Genomic DNA, 19,023 nt, shown 5'->3' on the forward strand with positions numbered 1-19,023 from the left:
TTGACTTGGTGAGAAAGAGCTGGTGGAAAAAGAAAATAATTAGTTGAGTTTGCCCTGGAGAGGGATTCACCTGCATCTTGCCAATTCCCAAAGTGTTGGGAGGGAAGAGCTATTGGAGACCTTCTCAACTCATCAGCGATTAAGGTCTTCAAGTGTCAATTAATGATCACTTAACGGCTTGAACCCATCACTAACCCAGTTAACCTGTCTTCCTTTTCTGTCGTTCCCAGCTGCTGGGGGAGCAGTATGTTCTGCCTGCCAGCTAATGTGGAGGAACATCAGACACCGAGAATTCTGGAGAAACTCAGCTGGTCTGGCAGCATCCATGGAGAGAAAGCGAGCTAACGTGTGAGTCAAGGATGACCCTTCCTCAGAGTCCAAGTGTCAGTTCTGAAGAAGAGTCTTACTGGACTCAAAACACAAACTGTGTTTTTCTCAGCACAGATGTTGCCAGACCTGCTGAGTTCTTCCAGCACTATCTATTTTTGTTTATCAACTCCTCCATTTACCCAGCTTGGTTTCATTTTCAATTGTGATGTTGCCCTTCCTCACCCCCCTCCCCCCAACCGAAAGAAAACCATCAATCACCGAGTTAAATCTTTCAACAGGCCACTCCGCCCATCAGCAGCAACCTCTCCATAGCCTAAATAGCTTTTAGGGAAGAGAATTCTAAATTTATACTGGACTTTGTGAATAGGTATCATTCTTGATATCCCACCTGGCCGTAATTTTAAGGTTTTGCTCCTCCCCTCTGAGAAAAATTGTTTCTTATTTTCCAGAACGCAATGGCATTTTCCTTAAAATTACAAATGTACCCTGTCTTTTATCAGGTTTCCCTCAGCTGCACCTGTTAATCCACCATTGGAAGTGATGAACATAGACGGAGCATCAAGAGTGACACATTGGTGAGGCTAACCTCTCCCTTGAGTAGGTATCAGCTTTTTATCATGTCATCCACCAACATCACCGTCAGGCTCCCATAGTCTCACAGCACCTACCTAGCAGACGAGTCAGCTTATGGATGGTAGAGGTTTCTTCTACTCATGTCCTTGAATCTAATCATCCTGAACTAGAGAGCAGGAGAGTGGAATGGTTATACCTGGCTTGGAATTTTAAACTATCAGACACTCTGCTCATTGGATCCAACCATGGAAGAGGAAGACCAGAAAAATGTTGAGAAATTAAGCTCCAGGCTGTGAGAAGGTGCTGCCTATATTGTAGAAAAATACATGAGACTGCACCCTGAGCAGAATAATGATGCTCTAAGCTAACCACCACCTCTCTTCAGATTCTCATAAGGCTCCAATTTGTGGAAGCCACATTAATTCATTTCAATTCACAAGTAAAGTACCGCTGGACAGACAATTATCTGGGCAAACATGAGGACTTCAGATGCTGGAAACCAGAGTCTAGATTAGAGTGGTGCTGGAAAAGCACAGCAGGCCAGGCTCCTCAGATGCTGCCTGACCTGCTGTGCTTTTCCAGCACCATTCTAATCTAGACAATTATCTGGAATAAATTAGCATTGAAGGTTCTAGCAATAAGGAATCATAATGGGTCCATTACTGAGCAGAAAAGCACGTTCGAGTGTCACGCATGGCGAGCAATGGGCAGTAAATAAACAACAGCAATCTGAACACCTGGGTGGAATCTTCATTTTTGCAAAACCTTCCTCCAAGAGATTGGTTGGATGAGTAGAGTCCTTTCTAGCTCAAAAAATGTTTCTACTTTCACATATCCCATCATTGATTCTTGAAATTCATAAAAATTATAGAATGTGCTTTAACTGTGCACCTTTTTACAATATGATGCTCTCGACCACCTCCACTCAGCTCCATTGGTATAGACAGAGGTGTGCCCTCCACCTTGCTTCCTGAAGTTAATGACCAGTTCTTTCACTTTTCTGACATTGAGGAAGAGATGGTTATCTTCACTCCATGCCACCAAACGCTCTACCTCCTCCCCCTCAAATTTCAAATCAAATATTGACTTCACTTTCTGTAGCTGTAACATTGAATTCCTTATTCTGTTCTATTACCCTAATGCACTTTGTATGGTATGACCTGCCTGCACTGTATGCAAAGCAAAACTTTTCACTTTACCTAGGTACATGTGACAATAATAAATGTCAGACGGATTGGCTTGTTTTAATTTTTCATTCACTCATTGGATGTGGGTGTTGCTGATTGACGCTGTATTTATTACCTGTCTCTAGTTGTCTTTGAGAAGGTGATGATCAGCTGCTGCCTTGAACCATTGCAATCCCCCAGCTGTTGTTAGACCTGATGAAGGGCTTTTGCCCGAAACGTCGATTTCGCTGCTCGTTGGAAGCTGCCTGAACTGCTGTACTCTTCCAGCACCACTAATCCAGTATTTGGTTTTCAGCATCTGCAGTCATTGTTTTTACCTTGTTGTTAGACCTAATTCACTGAAACATATTGAAACCACTGAAGACACTTTAATCGCCAGGAAGCCATTCTAAACTATTCTCAGTTCCTTTTGCTTTTCCAGCTACATAACTTCAACTCCCTGTCTGTCACAGTGAGAGGCACATCTGAAGATTCTTCCCACTAGCTACAGGTAAGATATTTTGCAACCACAGTTAAAAAGCCAGAAACTAGGACTTATAAATCTGAGTACCAGGTCTTCTCTACATCCAGTGTACTGATCAATAGACAACCCTTCCTTTCTATCTGTCTGTCTAGACTGCTTGAATGCAGAATCTATCTGTAGAATTCAATGATATTTTTCTGATATTATGGGTGTCACAGTGGTTAGCACTGCTGCCTCACAGTGCCAGAGACCTGGGTTCAATTCCCACCTCAGGCAACCCTCTGTGTGGAGTTTGCACATTCTCCTTGTGTCTGTGTGGGTTTCCTCTGGGTGCTCCGGTTTCCTCCCACTATCCAAAAAAATGTGCAGGTTAGGTGGATTGACCATGCTAAATTGCCAGTAGTGTTAGGTGAAGGGGTAAATGTAGAGGAATGGGTCTGGGTGGGTTGGTGTCGACTTGTTGGGCCGAAGGGCCTGTTTCCACGCTGTAACTAATCTAATCTAATAACTTGCACCTTGACCCTATAGTTACCCTCTCGTTTCCCATTTTAATAGCAATATGAATCACATGGGCCTTCTATCCAGGAAGAAATAAGAAGGAAGATAATCTCATAGTTTCCTATGTTCTAACAGAACGAGACAGGTTAAATGCAGGAAGGGTATTCCCAATGACTGTGAAGTCCAGAACCAAAAGTCACAGGCGAAAGATCCAGGGTAAACGATATATAAGTTAGGAAATATTTTCATCCAGAGAGATGGGCCTTACGGAATTCAGTGCCACAGCAAGCAGTTGAGACCAAAATATTGGATGCTTTCCATAAAATCTTTCTTGAAACGTAATTCTTCAGGTTAAAAGTATCAAAGGATAGGGAGAGAAAGTGGAAACAGGATATTGTGTTGGATAAGCAGCCAGGATCATAATGAAAGGAGGCGCAGGCTCAAAGGATGGAATGGCTTTCTCCTGCTCCTATTTCCTGTGTTTCTGTGGAATTACCTTCGAGGTATCCGAGTCCATTTTTTTCCTGGAATTAAATATACAATTCAAAGTACAGCTGCACCATTTTGAAAACTGGAAGTCAGCTTTTAAAATAATGTCCTGGAATTTTAAAAAAAAAAGCTTCAATTAAAATGTTCCCTAGCGACCTTCAGTATAAGGAAAACTCATCTTAATGAAGTCTGAGATTCCAGCCCCACCCCAGTGTGTTCAGCTCTTTACTGCTCTATGATTTGAAGAGGTTACTAAGACAATCAGTCGTAGCCATGTGAGGTTCAAGGATAAACTTCACTTCCCTTTGGGAATACCAAAAACTGGATACCATACACTCGACTTGCACTAGCTTCCATTTTCTGAGGAATAGTTAAATTATTCAAGCACTGCTGCAGGAAGAGACATTCTCATTAGTGTTAAATCACAAGCAGTTTAAGATTAGCAGTCTTGGTTGTAGTATGGCTCACTTTCAGCTGCCAGGAGTCACATGTATTCACACCAGTTAGAATAAAATCATAGAATCTCTACAGTGTGGGAGCAGGCATTCGGCCCATCAAGTCCACACCACCCCTCTGAAGAGTATCCCAACCAGATCCACCAGCCAACCCTCGCCCCCACCAACCCCATCCCTTTTTCCATGCCTTTCCCATGGCTAATCCACCTAGCCTACATATCCCTAGACACTGTAGAGCAATTTAGCATGGCCAATCCACCTAAGCTGCACATCTTTGGACTGTAGGAAGAAACCGAAGTATCCGGAGAAAACCCACAGCCACGGGGAGAGCGCGCAAACTCCACACAGGCAGTCGTCCGAGGCTGGAATCGAACAGAGGTTCCTGGTGCTGAGAGGCAGCGGTGCTGACCACTGAGCCACTTTGAAGATGTCACATTGGACTTGAAAGATTAGCATTTGATGTTTTCTCTCTCCACAGATGCTGCCAGCCCCGCTGAGTTTCTCCAGCACTTTTTGGTTTTTATTTCACATTGCCAGTATTTACAGTATTTTATTTTTAAATGAAGCTAAGAGATGGGACTGATATACCATTAGTAAAGAATAGTGTTGAGAAATAGTTCGAAATTTTATTTTGCTGTTTATCTGAAGATCTTTCTAAACTGTGTGAGCCAGAGAGCTTAGGGACTTTTTTTGAGTAATAATTTTGTGTTCTTTTGCTTTTTATCTTTGTTTGTTGTCGTTGGCTGGGCCAGCATTTATTGTCCATCATGAGCTGCACTCGAGAAGGTGAGGGTGAGCTGCCTTCTTGAACAGCTGCAGTACATGTGCTGTAGGTAGACCCACAATGCCCTTCGAGAGGGAACCGGAGGATTTTGACTGTGACACAGAAGGACACTGTGTTGTATTTACAAGTCAGGATATTCACAGGGTTGGAGGGGACCCGTTACAGATCTGTGGTCATGTGTTCAGTGACTAACCCTCATGATAACCCATCTGCCACAATTAAACTTGTGATCTATCAAGCCAAGTTTCATTCTGAGATTCAACTACTTCAGAGTTACCATCAACTGGTAGCACACCATTAGCACAAGGTAAAGACATCACAATAACTGGCAGGAAACTGAACACAAACGACACATTGTGATCCACTGCCCGGATGTTGACTGAATGGAAAACCTTCCTGTTAGTGTAGATTACACAGGATGCAGTGAAGGGTGGCAGAGGGAGATGGGAAAGGGGCTCTGTCTTCTTATTTTGTTCCCTCTGTGCCAAAAGTTATGCATGGCTTTCAGATCAACCATGATCTTATTGAATGGCAGAGAAAACTCCATGCACTGGATGGCCTAATCAGGCTCCTAGGTCTTATGCTGAATAAACGCATCAGCGGCCTTCTTAATGTCATAATACGCTGCAATTTAATCCATGTTGCTGGGTGAAAATTCTAGAACTCCCTCCCTAAGGGCATTATGGTACTGACTATAGCAGATGGACTCTGGTGGTTCAAGAAGGCAGCTCACCACCACCTTCTCCAGGGGAAACTAGGGACTGGACCCTGCCAGCGATGACCACATCCCGCAAGTGATGCACAGCAAAACTTGCTGCTGTCTCTAAAGACTTGAGGTGGCATTAGCTTAGTTCCCCTTATTAGTCACCTTTCTAACCACAGACAATGATATCCAAGGGGAAGGGTCAATGAGCAGGATGGCTAGTTCGCAATGCATTATGACACCAACAGTATGGCTTCAGTTTAGCTTCATCTGAGATTACCATGAAGGGTGCTCCTTCTCAAAGCCTCCCCTTGATTGAGATGTGGTCACCATTGGGTTAAGCTGCCCCCTCCCATCATCTCCCTCACAGGAAGGCAGCCCTGTAGACTATGGCCATTACCCTAGCACCAGCCTGTAGTTGGTCCTCCAGCAAGAATTCTTTTTACTGTTTTGTTTACACATTTTCAGGCCTGATTTCTTGCAGGTTCTGTCTGTGCAAAGCCTCTATCCTTTCGATAATGGAGCTCGAGCTCATCAGAGAATAAGCCACTGGGTATTTAAAACTAGATTAAGAAGTAAACTCTTTTATCATGTCGTGACTTGGTTGTTATTATGGGGCTCATGTGGTTGGGTAAGCACACTCACTGAGGGCCCCTGTAGGGTTTCATCAAAACATGACAGGCAGGAAGGCAATCATTAGCAAATACTACCCTGAGCTGCATCAACCGGAGTACAATTATTAGAACAAGGAGCTTTGGCGCTTGCCAATAAATCATATTCGTATTGTGGAATAAGCGAGCAGCTATCAAAGACTCTATCTATAATAAATGCTGCGCAGTTTGCAAAAAAGGAGAATGGCTTGTGTTTCTCTTGAGTTGCGTTTAGGTTCAGGGGGTGGATTTCGGAAGGTGAGTTCCAAGGCTGCACCACCCCCAGCACTCCCTCAATTCCACCTGACCCATCCCTCTTCCACACCCCCTCCCCATAAAACTTCCAGTTCTGGGAGGGGTCCAATGTTCCAGCAATTGAGTGGCTGAGGGCTGGAGGGAAGTGGACAGAGGAAACATAGGTACGTAAATTGAGTGAAAATGTTTCTGTATGGAAAAGAACAAGAAGGAGAGGATGTGTTTTCAAAATGATGCGCAAACAGAGCGAGGGTAATGTGAGAGGAAAAATAAGTTCTTCCGCATAGCAACACCAACAGCGTGGGTTCAATTCCCATCACCAGCTGAGGTTACTCTGAAGGATTCTCTTTCTCAACCTCTCCCTTTTCTGAGGCATGGTGACCCTCTGGTTAAACCACCACCAGTTGACTCTCTCTCTCTAAAGAGAGAGCAGCCCTCTGGTCCAGTCGGACTTTAGTTAGGGTTTGGAATGGACCATCTGGAAATGTGATGGAGTGAGGTTTAATTGAGACGTTGAAGAACTTTCTTTTTAACGATATTAATGTGTGCACAGATGTGTGGAAAATTAAGGAGATTGGTGCTCGATATTGGATCCAGTTTAGGTACGATGGGCAGATTGACGTCCTTCTGGACCAATGTGACAGAAAATAGGCACAAGAGAAGGCCATTCAGCCTTTTAAGCGTGGTCTACTACTCAACATGATCATGGCTGATCATCCAACTTATTCCCCCTTTTCCTACTTTCTCCAAACACCCTCAGATCCCTTTTAACTCCAAGAATTATATCGAAGACCTTACTGAAAGCATTCAATGTTTTGACCTCGACCACTTTCTGTGGCAAACACTTCCACAGGCTCAACGTTCTCTGGATGAAGACATTTAGAGTCATAGAGTCATAGATATGTACAGAATGGACACAGACCCTTCGGTCCAACCTGTCCATGTCGACCAGATATCCTAACCCAATCTAGTCCCACCTGCCAGCACCCGGCCCATATCCCTCCAAACCCTTCCTATTCATATACCCATCCAAATGCCTCTTAAATGTTGCAATTGTACCAGCCTCCACCACTTCCTCTGGCAGCTCATTCCACACACGTACCACCCTCTGTGTGAAAAAGTTGTCCCTTAGGTCTCTCTTATATCTTGCCCCTCTCACCCTAAACCTATGCCCTCTAGTTCTGGACTCCCTGATCCCAGGGAAAAGACTTTATCTATTTACCTTATCTATGCCCCTCATAATTTTGTAAACCTCTATAAGGTCACCCCTCAGCATCTGATGTTCCAGGGAAAACAGCCCCAGCCTGTTCAACCTCTCCCTATAGTTCAAATCCTCCAACCCTGGCAACATCCTTGTAAATCTTTTCTGAACCCTTTCAAGTTTTCCAACATCTTTCCGATAGGAAGGAGACCAGAATTGCACGCAATATTCCAACAGTGGCCTAACCAATGTCCTGTACAGCCGCAACATGACCTCCTAACTCCTGTACTCAATACTCTGACCAATAAAGGAAAGCATACCAAACGCCTTCTTCACTATCCTATCTACCTGCGACTCCACTTTCAAGGAGCTATGAACCTGCACTCTAAGGTCTCTTTGTTCAGCAACATTCCCTAGGTCCTTACCATTAAGTGTATAAGTCCTGCTAAGATTTGCTTTCCCAAAATGCAGCACCTCTCATTTATCTGAATTAAACTCCATCTGCCACTTCTCAGCCCATTGGCCCATCTGGTCAAGGTCCTGTTGTAATTTGAGGTAACCCTCTTCGCTGTCCACTAACCTCCAATTTTGGTGTCATCTGCAAACTTATTAATGTACATCTTGTGCTCGCATCCAAATCATTTATGTAAATGACAAAAAGTAGAGGACGCAGCACCGATCCTTGTGGCACTTCACTAGTCACAGGACTCCAGTCTGAAAAACAACCCTCCACCACCACCCTCTGTCTTCTACCTTTGAGCCAGTTCTGTATCCAAATGGCTAGTTCTCCTTGTATTCTGTGAGATCTAACCTTGCTAACCTGTCTCCCAAGGGGAACCTAGTCAAATGCCTTACTGAAGTTCATATAGATCACATCTACCGCTCTGCTCTCCTCACTCCTCTTAGTTACTTCTTCAAAACACTCAATCAAGTTTGTGCGACATGATTTCCCACGCACAAACCCATGTTGACTATCCCTAATCCATCCTTGCCTTTCCAAATACATGTACATCTTGTCCCTCAGGATTCACTCTAACAACTTGACCACCACTGACGTCACTGGTCTATAGTTCCCTGGCTTGTCCAAGGAACATAGGAGCAAGAGTTGGCTATTCAGGTCTTCTCATCTGCTCTGCCATCCAATAACATCAGCTGTGGCCTAACTCCATATCCCTTGGGTCCACATCCCTTGATACCCTTGCTTAATAAAAGTGTGTCTACCCCAGATTTAAGTTTAACAATTAAATTAGCATCAACCGCCATTTGAGGAAGAGAGTTCCTAATCACTATTACTCTTTACATGTCGAAGTGTTTTCTGATATTTCTCCTGAAGACCCTGGCCCGCATTCTGAGAAAAAGATCTGGTTCTAGGCCCTTAAACCAGTGGAAAGTGTATTATATGAGTGAACCAGATGGGCTTTTGTCAACAGTCAGTAGCAGGGTGGCATGGTGGCTCTGTGGTTAGCACTGCTGCCTTATAGTGCCAGGAACCTGAGTTTGATTCAGTTTTGGGTAACTGTTTGTGTGGAGTTTACACATACTCCCCATGTCTATGTGGGTTTTCTCCCACAGTACAAAGATGTATAGGTTAGGTGGATTGGCCATGATAAGTTGCTCCATAGTGCTCAGGGATTTGTAGCTAGGTGCATTAGTCAGGGGTAAATGTAGAGTAATGGGGATAGGGAAATGGTGGGATACGTTTTGGAGGGTGGGTGTGGACCTGTTGGGTCAAATGGCCTGTTTCCACACTGTGGGACTTCTATGATTCTATAAACAGTTCCATTCGGCTCCTAATATCAGAATTATTTTTAATTAATTAAAATTCCACCAACTGCTGTGTCAGGATTTGAACCTGGATCCCCAGAACATCGCTTGGATGTCTGGATGAATAGGCAAGCAATAATCCCACAGAGGGAGTCAAGGGCTACAGGAAAAATGTAATGCAATGGCTATGAAGATTGTTGGGTAATAGTGTGATTCTGTTGAATGGCAGAGCAGATTGAGGTAGTTGGCAGATAGGTCATCCTGGCCTTCAGTGAGGAAGATAGTCACCTTTCTTACCCACTGGGGAAGAAATTAATCAGGGAGGGGGAGAGTTCTTAATTGATGGTAATGGAGGAACCCACGATGGGGCCTTCTCAGCGAGAGTACACTTGCTGAGATAGCAAGAAAGGAGCAGATCTCTCTCATCCAATTATTCCTTCTTCCCACCACCTCTTCTGGCTGCTTCAGTCTAGGCGAATGTTCCGATACAGTCCTGACAAGCTGGAGTGATAACAATTTTGCAAAGCTCTTAATGGTCGCCCACTATAGTGAGAATTCTGGGATGTCAGAAAGAGATCTTTTAATTAGCTTCTAAGTGACATCAATAAGAGTGAAATACAGCTGGAGATCTGAAATATCAATACAGAAAGTACCAGAGAGACTCAACAGGTCTGAAGAAGGGCTTATGCCCAAAGCATCGATTCTCCTGCTCCTTGGATGCTGTGCTTTTCCAACAACACATTTTTCAACTCCGATCTCCAGCATCTGCAGACCTCACTTTCTCCTAGATTCAACAAGTCTGGCAGCTTCTGTGGAGAGCTAATGTTTCCAGTCCAGTCCTCTACAGCGATTCTGATGAAGGGTCATATTGGAATTGAAATGTTAACTGTTTCTCTCTCCACAGATGGTACCAGACCCACTGAGTTTCTCCAATGCTTTCTGTCTTAATTAAATAATTAATTGCACCAAATTAACAATGCAGGTAACTTCACGTTAATACCCACCTCAGTCAAGTTGGCAAGGTCCAAAAATGAGGCAGAAGATTGACATACAGACCATCAGTGCTGTGTGGATTTTGGTCAAGTGCTCCTTGCCCAGCCTCAATTCAATGGATATGGCCAAGTGAGTCTTTCACAACCAAGGGAGAGTCCAGTAAAGCTGTTGTTCTTCAAACCTTCCAGCCAATTTGCATACAACAATGAGAAAAATTACCGTTTTGGTAATGTCGGTTGGGCATAAATGTTGGTTGGACCAGCGCCCCGGGCCTTCTTTTAAACGGTATCATGGGATATTCAGACCAATCTGATGCTGTAATGTTTCATCTGCAAAACATTGTTGGCAGTGCAGCACTCCATGGGCATTCAGCAGATAAACAAAGATCGTTGTGCTCAGGTTTCGGAGGAGATTAAATCAATTCTGACTCCGAGCCAAGATAGAAACCTTTGAGCCGCATGAGGCAGTTGTAATGAATAACAATGACACAGAAGCACTGGCGGTTTAAACACCTTACTTTGAAATTCAGCCTCTTGATGACCTTGTATTATTACCCAGTTTGTTGCTCAACATGTTTCAGAGCAATGGGTTTTGGCTCTATCAGTCATATTTGTTGGAAAGTATGTCCTACCCAGTGAGTGTCGTTTGATTCAGCAATGGCATGACAGAAAATCAATTGCAAATAATTAGGAACAGAAAATAGTGAGTTGCTTGCAATTGTCCAAAGAGCAAAGATTGTTCCTTTCACCTGTGGGAGCTGAGTCCATTTATTGGCCAAGATGTCAGGATGAAAGTGTTCTGACGGCAACAACCTGCTATTTGCATTCATATAGCCTCTTTAAATTCTCCAAGGATATGTCAGATGTGCATTTACATGACAACATTTTTAAATTTGAGACACAAAATGGATCTTGTGGCAGCTGACCGAAACCCAACATTGTGCTTGGACTTTTCAGGATCATCTTAAAGGATGGGAGAGAGGTGGAGAAGTTTAGGGCGGGGGGTAGAGTTCGATAGCTGTTATATGGTATGGTGTGGTCATCGATGTTGAACGATTGTAATTGGGGTTGTACAGAATTAGAGGGGCTTGAAAATCTCTGTAGGATTGCTGGGCTGGCGAAGGTCATAGTCTTGACTGAACAAACTTGTTCTATTTCTCAACGCAGTACCTGGTGTCATGCATCCATAACAGAAATCAATTTGGAGTTTTGAATAGATTACCAATCTCATTTCATGGATGCACAAGAATGGTAATTTTGCAATGAGATGGCACGTGTGAATGAGTTTGGGCAAAGCACAGGGACCTGCACTTCAGACTAACTCCATGTTATTCCTGGTCTGGAAGCCTATACTTACTGAATTTGTTCAAGAGGAAAATCATTAGTGGATGGAAATTCACCTTCCTGATGTACATTTGGCCAGGTGAAGTGTGCACATACCTGGAATCCTTTATAGATAAAGTATTTGGTCATGTCCAATGTCTCTCTATTGGATAACTGATAACATTTGCAAAAGTGTAAGATAGGGAGTTGAACATGCTTGCCTTCATTGCTCAGACCATTGAGTATAGGAGTGGAGACCTCATGTCAATACTGTACAGGTTATCAGTGAGGCTTCTTGTGGAGTACTGTGTCCAGTTCTGGCCGTCCAGTTGTAAGAAGGATATTATTAAGCCGGAGAGGGTTCAGAAGAGATTTTCCAGGATGTTGCCAGACTGAAGTGTTTGAATTATAAGGAGAGGCTGGATAGGCTGGGATTTTTTTTTTACTGGAGCACAGGAGGTTGAAGGGTTACCTTAAATAGAGGTTTATAAAATCACGAGGGGTATAGATAAAGTGAATGGCAGGTGTCTTTTCCATAGGGTGAGGGATTTAAAGATTAAGGGACATATTTTTAAGTTGAGAGGAGAAAGACTTTAAAGAGATTTGAGGGGCAACCTCGTTGCACAAAAAGTTGTTCATGCGTGAATTGAACTTCCAGAGAAAATGGTGGATGTGGATACAGTTCCAGCATTTCAAAGACATTTAGGTAAGTGTATGAATAAACAATATTTGGAGGGATATAAGCTAAGTGCAGTGAGTGGGGCTAGTTTAGTTTGGGATTATGGTTAGCATGGATTGGTTGGACTAAGGGTCTATTTCCATCCTGTATGACTCCATAAGAGAGTCATAGTGGGTAACTGCATCTGAAATGAGATCTTTGGTGTGGCATATTTCACACACTCAACACATCCCAAAGCACTTTTGGGGCAGAGGAAAGTGTAATGTGGCAAACATAGCACCCAATTCACACCACAAAGTTTCCGACAGTCATCAATATAATAATGTTCTTGATCTGACTGCAGTCGAAGGGCTACTGATTCATTTTTTTATCCCACCCTCCACTGATCACAACACATTTTTAAGTTAACCAGTTTAATAACATGATCAATTACATTGTTCTCAGTCTATGACATGATCAGTATTGAAAACAATCAGTCTGGTTTTCTCGGTCAACCGGAACAAAGCCTGCCTTATTTTTGCCAAAAACAAAGGTAATCAATATTCAGTGGTCATTAGTCACTGTTAACTGTTTGAATTTCACACATGCATGCACATATATACATATATAGACACACACAAATCTAAGAATCAAAAATGTGAACAATCTGCACTTTGAAGCACTTTGGCCAAGTGATCATTAAACTCAGGGTAGCAAGGACGAGTCACAGATTGTCCTGCATGGTGCTCTGACTCCAAAGATAATCTAACCTGCACTCAAAGCTGTTGACATTGAATTGTCTTCCTGGACCAGTTATATTTGGCTACATTCCCTTGACCTCAGACTGTGAAGTAAGGAAACCCTCTTCAGGAACTCTCCTTGGGTGGTAAAGTTGACTGTTCGATGAAACAGTATTGGGTTTTCAACTCACATGCTTTACTCAGAAATGTTGTCGAGGAAGCAATGGTATTAGCCAAATGCTGGAATTTTATAGTTCTAATTCTTTAAAACTATAGAGAATATAATCCTAACCAATCTAATGAGTTTCCATAAGTCAATTCTACCATCCCAGGAAACCTTCCAGTAAATCTTTGGTGCACTCCCTCCATAGTCAAAACAACCTTTCTCAGATAAAGAGACCACACAATACTCCAGGTGTGGTCTCATCAAGGTGCTTTATAATTGCAGTGAAACATCCCTCCTTAGAACTCGAATCCTCTCGCTATGAAAGCCAATGTAAAATTTTCCTCCTTCCTCATCTGCTGCATCTGCAAGAGTACTCTCAGCGACTGGTGTACAAGGGCACTCAGGTCTCATTGCACCTCCCCCTTTCCCAATCTATTGCCAGTCAAATAATTAGGGGTGGCATGGTGGCTCAGTGGTTAGCACTGCTGCCTCACAACACCACCGTCCTGGGTTCAATTCTAGCCTCGGGTGACTCTGTGTGGAGTTTGCACATTCTCCCCGTGTCTGCGTGGGTTTCTCTGGGTGCTGCAGTTTCCTCTCACAGTCCAAAGATGGGTAGGTTAGGTGAGGTGGCCATGCTAAATTGCCTGTAGCATTCAGGGATGTGTAGGTTAAGTACATTAGTCAGGGTAAAATATAAGGGGGTGGATTACCCTTCGGAGGATTGGCATGGAATATTTGGGCCAAATGGCCTGTTTCCACACAGTAGGGATTGTATGTTCTGTGTAATAATCTACCTTCCTGCTTTCATCACCAAAGTGGATAACCTCATAATTACCTCACCTGCTGTGTATTTGCCAACTCACCAAATGAAGGAATGAGCTTAAAAGAATAACTATTCCTTGATTGGTATGATTTTTGTTCCATTGCTATTGGATGTGAAGGTATGGGGGATGGTCAACTCTAGACCATGGTCTTCCTGACACCTACCTCCCCAACCAGTCTGAAAATGTACAGAGGGCACTGGCCCACACTCCCTTGAGACTTTCAAGGCCTTTAAGTTGTAATTTAATGGCCAATAGGTGCCTCATCCTATCCTTGCCAGTATTTTCCCTACAGCAAGGTGATTGCCATACCATGTGAGAAATCCACAAACTCATTCCTGTGCACCTTTCCCCTCAACACCCCTCCCCACTTAGTCAAGCCTCTCTCTCATGCCCTGACTGCAGTCCCAGCAGTGACCACTGCATCTTCCTGGCACTGCTGGGGCAAATGTAAAAGTTGCCATCGTCTGATCAGGCGATAGTGCTGCTCTCTCATTTGAGAGAGACAACTGGTGGTAGCTTAAGAATCTCAAATAACCTACCCACCCATCCCCCGACTCCCCTTCCAGCCCCGCCTCCTCCCTTCCATTCCACCGACTAACCCTTCCTTATAGCTATCAACTGGATTCATCCCTCCCATTAGCCAACCAGTCCATACCCACTACCTGTGTTTACCTATCCCTATCTCACCCATCCTGCTACTCTTCCCACCCCACCCCTCCTTTCTCTGCAGCTCCGCTTACCTCCACTCCCAGTCCTGAAGAAGAGTAATACCTGAAACATTGACTTCTCCACCTCCTCATGTTGACTGACTTGCTATGTTCTTCCAGCCTCCTACTTGTCTACTTTGGACTCCAGCATCTGCAGTATTTTTTTGTCTCTGGGCTTAGTTTAAGCTGAGGGTCACCATGCCTCAGGTGAGGGGAGAGTTGAGAACGAGAGTCCTTAATGGTATCCTCAGTCGGTGTGGGAATTCAGTGCATGCTTCTAGTGTCATATTGCATTGCGAACCAGCCACTCCAACCCTCTAGGCCAAACCAACCCCTAACTGCTGGCATGAGGGAGCTGTTGGCTATCCAGCTGGGAGGTCATCCTCCCAGAGAAGAACCTTAATGTTAAATTAATTAACACCGCTCTCAATATTAATCCCCTAAAGTAGGGGTCTCGTTGGGCAGTGGCAGTGTTCATCCATCTCCACAAATGTTCTGGGTTCAAATCCCACTTACCCCTGAGCTGTGTCACACCCATGTTTGAATAGGTTGATCTCACATCATCGCAAGTGCTGTTGTGCCAGACATGAGTGGAATCGGGAACAACCTTTCAGCTGGGTGACTGGAGACCATGACATCCTATAACCTTCTTTGGAAAGGGATTAGAATTTCCCAAAAGACATTCCATGAATCAGTATGAGACTGAGAGTGGCAGATGTATGGGGATAAATGAAGCAGTACAAATATGAGGATGATGAACTAGTGGAGGAGAAAAAGCTTACAATGTTTCATTTAACCCAACAAGAGGAGGACGGAGCTGATGAGTTAGAATTCCCCTCAGCTGAGACAGAAGAGGAAGGAAACATGGGAGGTACTACATGCATAATTGGTCCCTTCACAATATTCAATAATTTTTAAACATTGCTTGACACTCCCATCTTTCCTATGCAGATGAAACTGGAAATTGAAGGTAATCAAAGACAAAACATTATTTTCAAGGAGTTCGATACAGTTGTGAGGTCTAAAAGCAGCAAAGGCAATGGGGACAAAGCAGGACCAGGGTATTGACTTGGACAATCAATGACTCCAGTCACCCAGCTGAAGGATTATTCCCGATTCCACTCATGTCTGGCACAACAGCACTTGCAATGATGTGAGATCAATCTATCAAAGGGCTGAATGGCCTACTTCTATTTTCTCTGGTCCTACATGAGGAGATTGTTTCCTACCCATGGGACATGGCCATTCCACATGAATTAGAAGAAGATCCAAAGAAGGAGAGACATAGAATCCTCACAGTGTGGAAGCAGGCCATTGAGTCTACATCAACCCCTCGAGGAGCATCCTGCTCCAGACCCACTTCCCTACCTTTTCCCTGTAACCCTGCATTTCCCATTGCTAATGCGCCCAGCCTGCAGATCTCTGGACACTATGGGCAATTTACCACAGCCAATCCATCACCCTGCATCTCTTTGGACTGGGTGGAAACCAGGGCACCCAGAGAAAACCCATGCAGATGCAAAGACAGTGTGCAAAAACCACACAAACAGTCGCTTGACAGCGGAATCGAACCTGAGTCCCTGGCGCTGTGAGGTAGCAGCATTAACTGAGCCAACGTGTCGCTCCAACTGCCTATCAGTGAGGTGGAGACAGACTCAAAAGTAATTAATAGAAGAGAGTTAGATATATACGGTAAAAGGAGGAAAATGTAGGGAAATAAGTAGAGAAGTGGGACTAATCAGATAATTCTTGCAGTGGGTCTGTGCAGCCATGATGTGCCGTAGACTCAGAGATGGCACAACACAGAAACGGACCCTTTGGTCCTAACCTTATCTAATCCCATTTGCCAGCACTTGGCCCATAACCCTCTAAACCCTTCCTATTCATAGAACCACCCAGATGCCTTTTAAATGTTGTAATTGTACCAGCCTCCTCCACTTCTTCTGGAAGCTCATTCCATACACCTTCTGTGTGAAAAAGTTGCCCCTTAGGTCCTTCTTATGTCTTTCCCCTCTCACCTTAAACCTGTGCCCTCTAGTTCTGGACTCCCTCCGACCCCAGGGAAAAGACCTTGTCTATTTACCCTATCCATCCCCTCACGATTTTATAAACCTCTATAAGATCACCCCTAAGCCTCCAACACTCCAGGGAAAACAACCCCCGTCCATATTCATCTTGTTGAATGGCTCTGTTCTGTGTTGTGTCCTTTCTCATGTATATGCATCTGTAATTCAGCTGGCAATTTCTTGCAAGGAATAACTAAACGATTTACTCAATGAGACTGTGATATTTCTCTGTCGTTTATCATCGGAGTCCCTCATTATCGAGTTGGGACTGTACTTTCACACTCCATTTGGTCATTGACTATTTGTTGCATGTATAAAAACATGATTTGTCACATATGGAAATACAAATGTAGCTTTTGCCTGTCATTATGATCTGAAATTTTTTTGTTGAGAGATAAAGAAATCCAAATTGTCAGTTATTTACTGACAGAATAAAACCCTAAAATTCCATGGTTTACAACAGAAGAATTTGACTGTACAAGAATCATACTAATCAAATGCGAACTCTATCAGAGGTAATCCAGTGGTTGGAGACATACCAGGCACATAGGAAGATGGTCTTGGTTGTTGGAGGTCAGTCATCTCAGCTCTAGGACATGTCTGCAGGAGTCCTTCAGGGTAGTGTTCTAGGCCCAGCCATCTTCAGCTGCTTCATCAATGACCTTCCTGCCATTCTAAGGTCAGAAGTGGGAATGTTTGCCAATGATTGCATTCATTCATGACTCCTCAGATACTGAAGCAGTCCATGTTCAAATGCAACAAGATCTTGACAATATGCAGACCACTTAAATGCCCTTAAAATTGGCGAGTCTACTACTGTTGCAGGCAGGGTATTCCAAGCCCCCTATACTCTCTGAGTAAATAAGCTACCTCTGACATCTGTCCTATATCCATCACCCCTCAATTTATAGTTATGTCCCCTCATGCTAGCCATCACCATCTGAGGAAAAAGGCTCTCACTGTCCACCCTATCTAATCCTCTGATTGTCTTGTATGTCTCTATTAAATCACCTCTCAACCTTCTTCTCTCTAAGAAAACAGCCTCAAGTCCCTTGGGAAGGTTTTGTGCACATGCAGACCATCACAGAAGCCATCTACACTTCCTCTCATCACAGAAAAGCTGCCAACATCATCAAAGACCCCTCCCCCTCGGTAATAACCTCTTCCATTGGGCAGAAGATACAGACGTTTAACCAAGCTTGCCTGTGGAGGGACAGCTGGAGTCAATGTGGGGGTTGCCTACCCTCTAGAAGGGTCTAAAGACTCTGACTCTGAGAACAGACGGAAAGGGTTGGGTAAGTTTGTTAAACATTTGACAAAGTGTCAAAAATTAGACTTCCGAGAGCTCTTTGGCATGCACCCAGACCTGCTATTCAAGTGCTCTACCCGTGGAACTGCTTTTTGGATGCCTGTCAAAGTGGTCCCACGCAGCCATTTTGTACAGGAGTTGGAAGGTCAAGTTGCGGCTGTACAGGACATTGGTTAGGCCACTGTTGGAATATTACGTGCAATTCCGATCTCCTTCCTATCGCAAAGATGTTGTGAAACTTGAAAGGGTTCAGAAAAGATTTACAAGGATGTTGCCAGGGTTGGAGGATTTGAGCTATAGGGAGAGGCTGGACAGACTGGGGCTGTTTTCCCTGGAGGGTCGGAGGCTGAGGGGCAACCTGATAGAGGTTTACAAAAATATGAGGAGCATAGATATGACAAGTAGACAAAATCTTTTCCCTGGGGTCGGGGAATCCAGAACTAGAGGGCATAGGTTTAGGGGAAAGATATAGAAGAGACCTAAGGGACAACTTTTTCACTCAGAGGGTGGAACATGTACGGAATGAGCTGCTAGAGGAAGTTGTAGAGGCTGGTACAATTGCAAGATTTAAAAGGTATTTGGATGGGTATATGAATAGGAAGGGTTTGGAGGGATATGGGCCCAGTGCTGGCAGGTGAGACTAGATTGGGTTGGGATAACTGGTCGACATGGACGGGTTGAACCGAAGGGTCTGTTTCCATGCTGTACATCTCTATGACTCTGTGGGTCTATGACATGCACCAACAGATTCAAGAACAGCTCCTTCCCCACTATTATTAGACTGATGAATGGATCTCTTAAATTTCAAATAATGTTGATCTTGCTTTGTGCACCTCCTGTGCTTTATCTGAAATGAATAGTATTGAAATGATAGAGTCCATCG

Source organism: Chiloscyllium punctatum, chromosome 5 (genome assembly GCF_047496795.1).
Source record: "Chiloscyllium punctatum isolate Juve2018m chromosome 5, sChiPun1.3, whole genome shotgun sequence".
In the NCBI taxonomy this organism is placed as follows: Eukaryota; Metazoa; Chordata; class Chondrichthyes; order Orectolobiformes; family Hemiscylliidae; genus Chiloscyllium; species Chiloscyllium punctatum.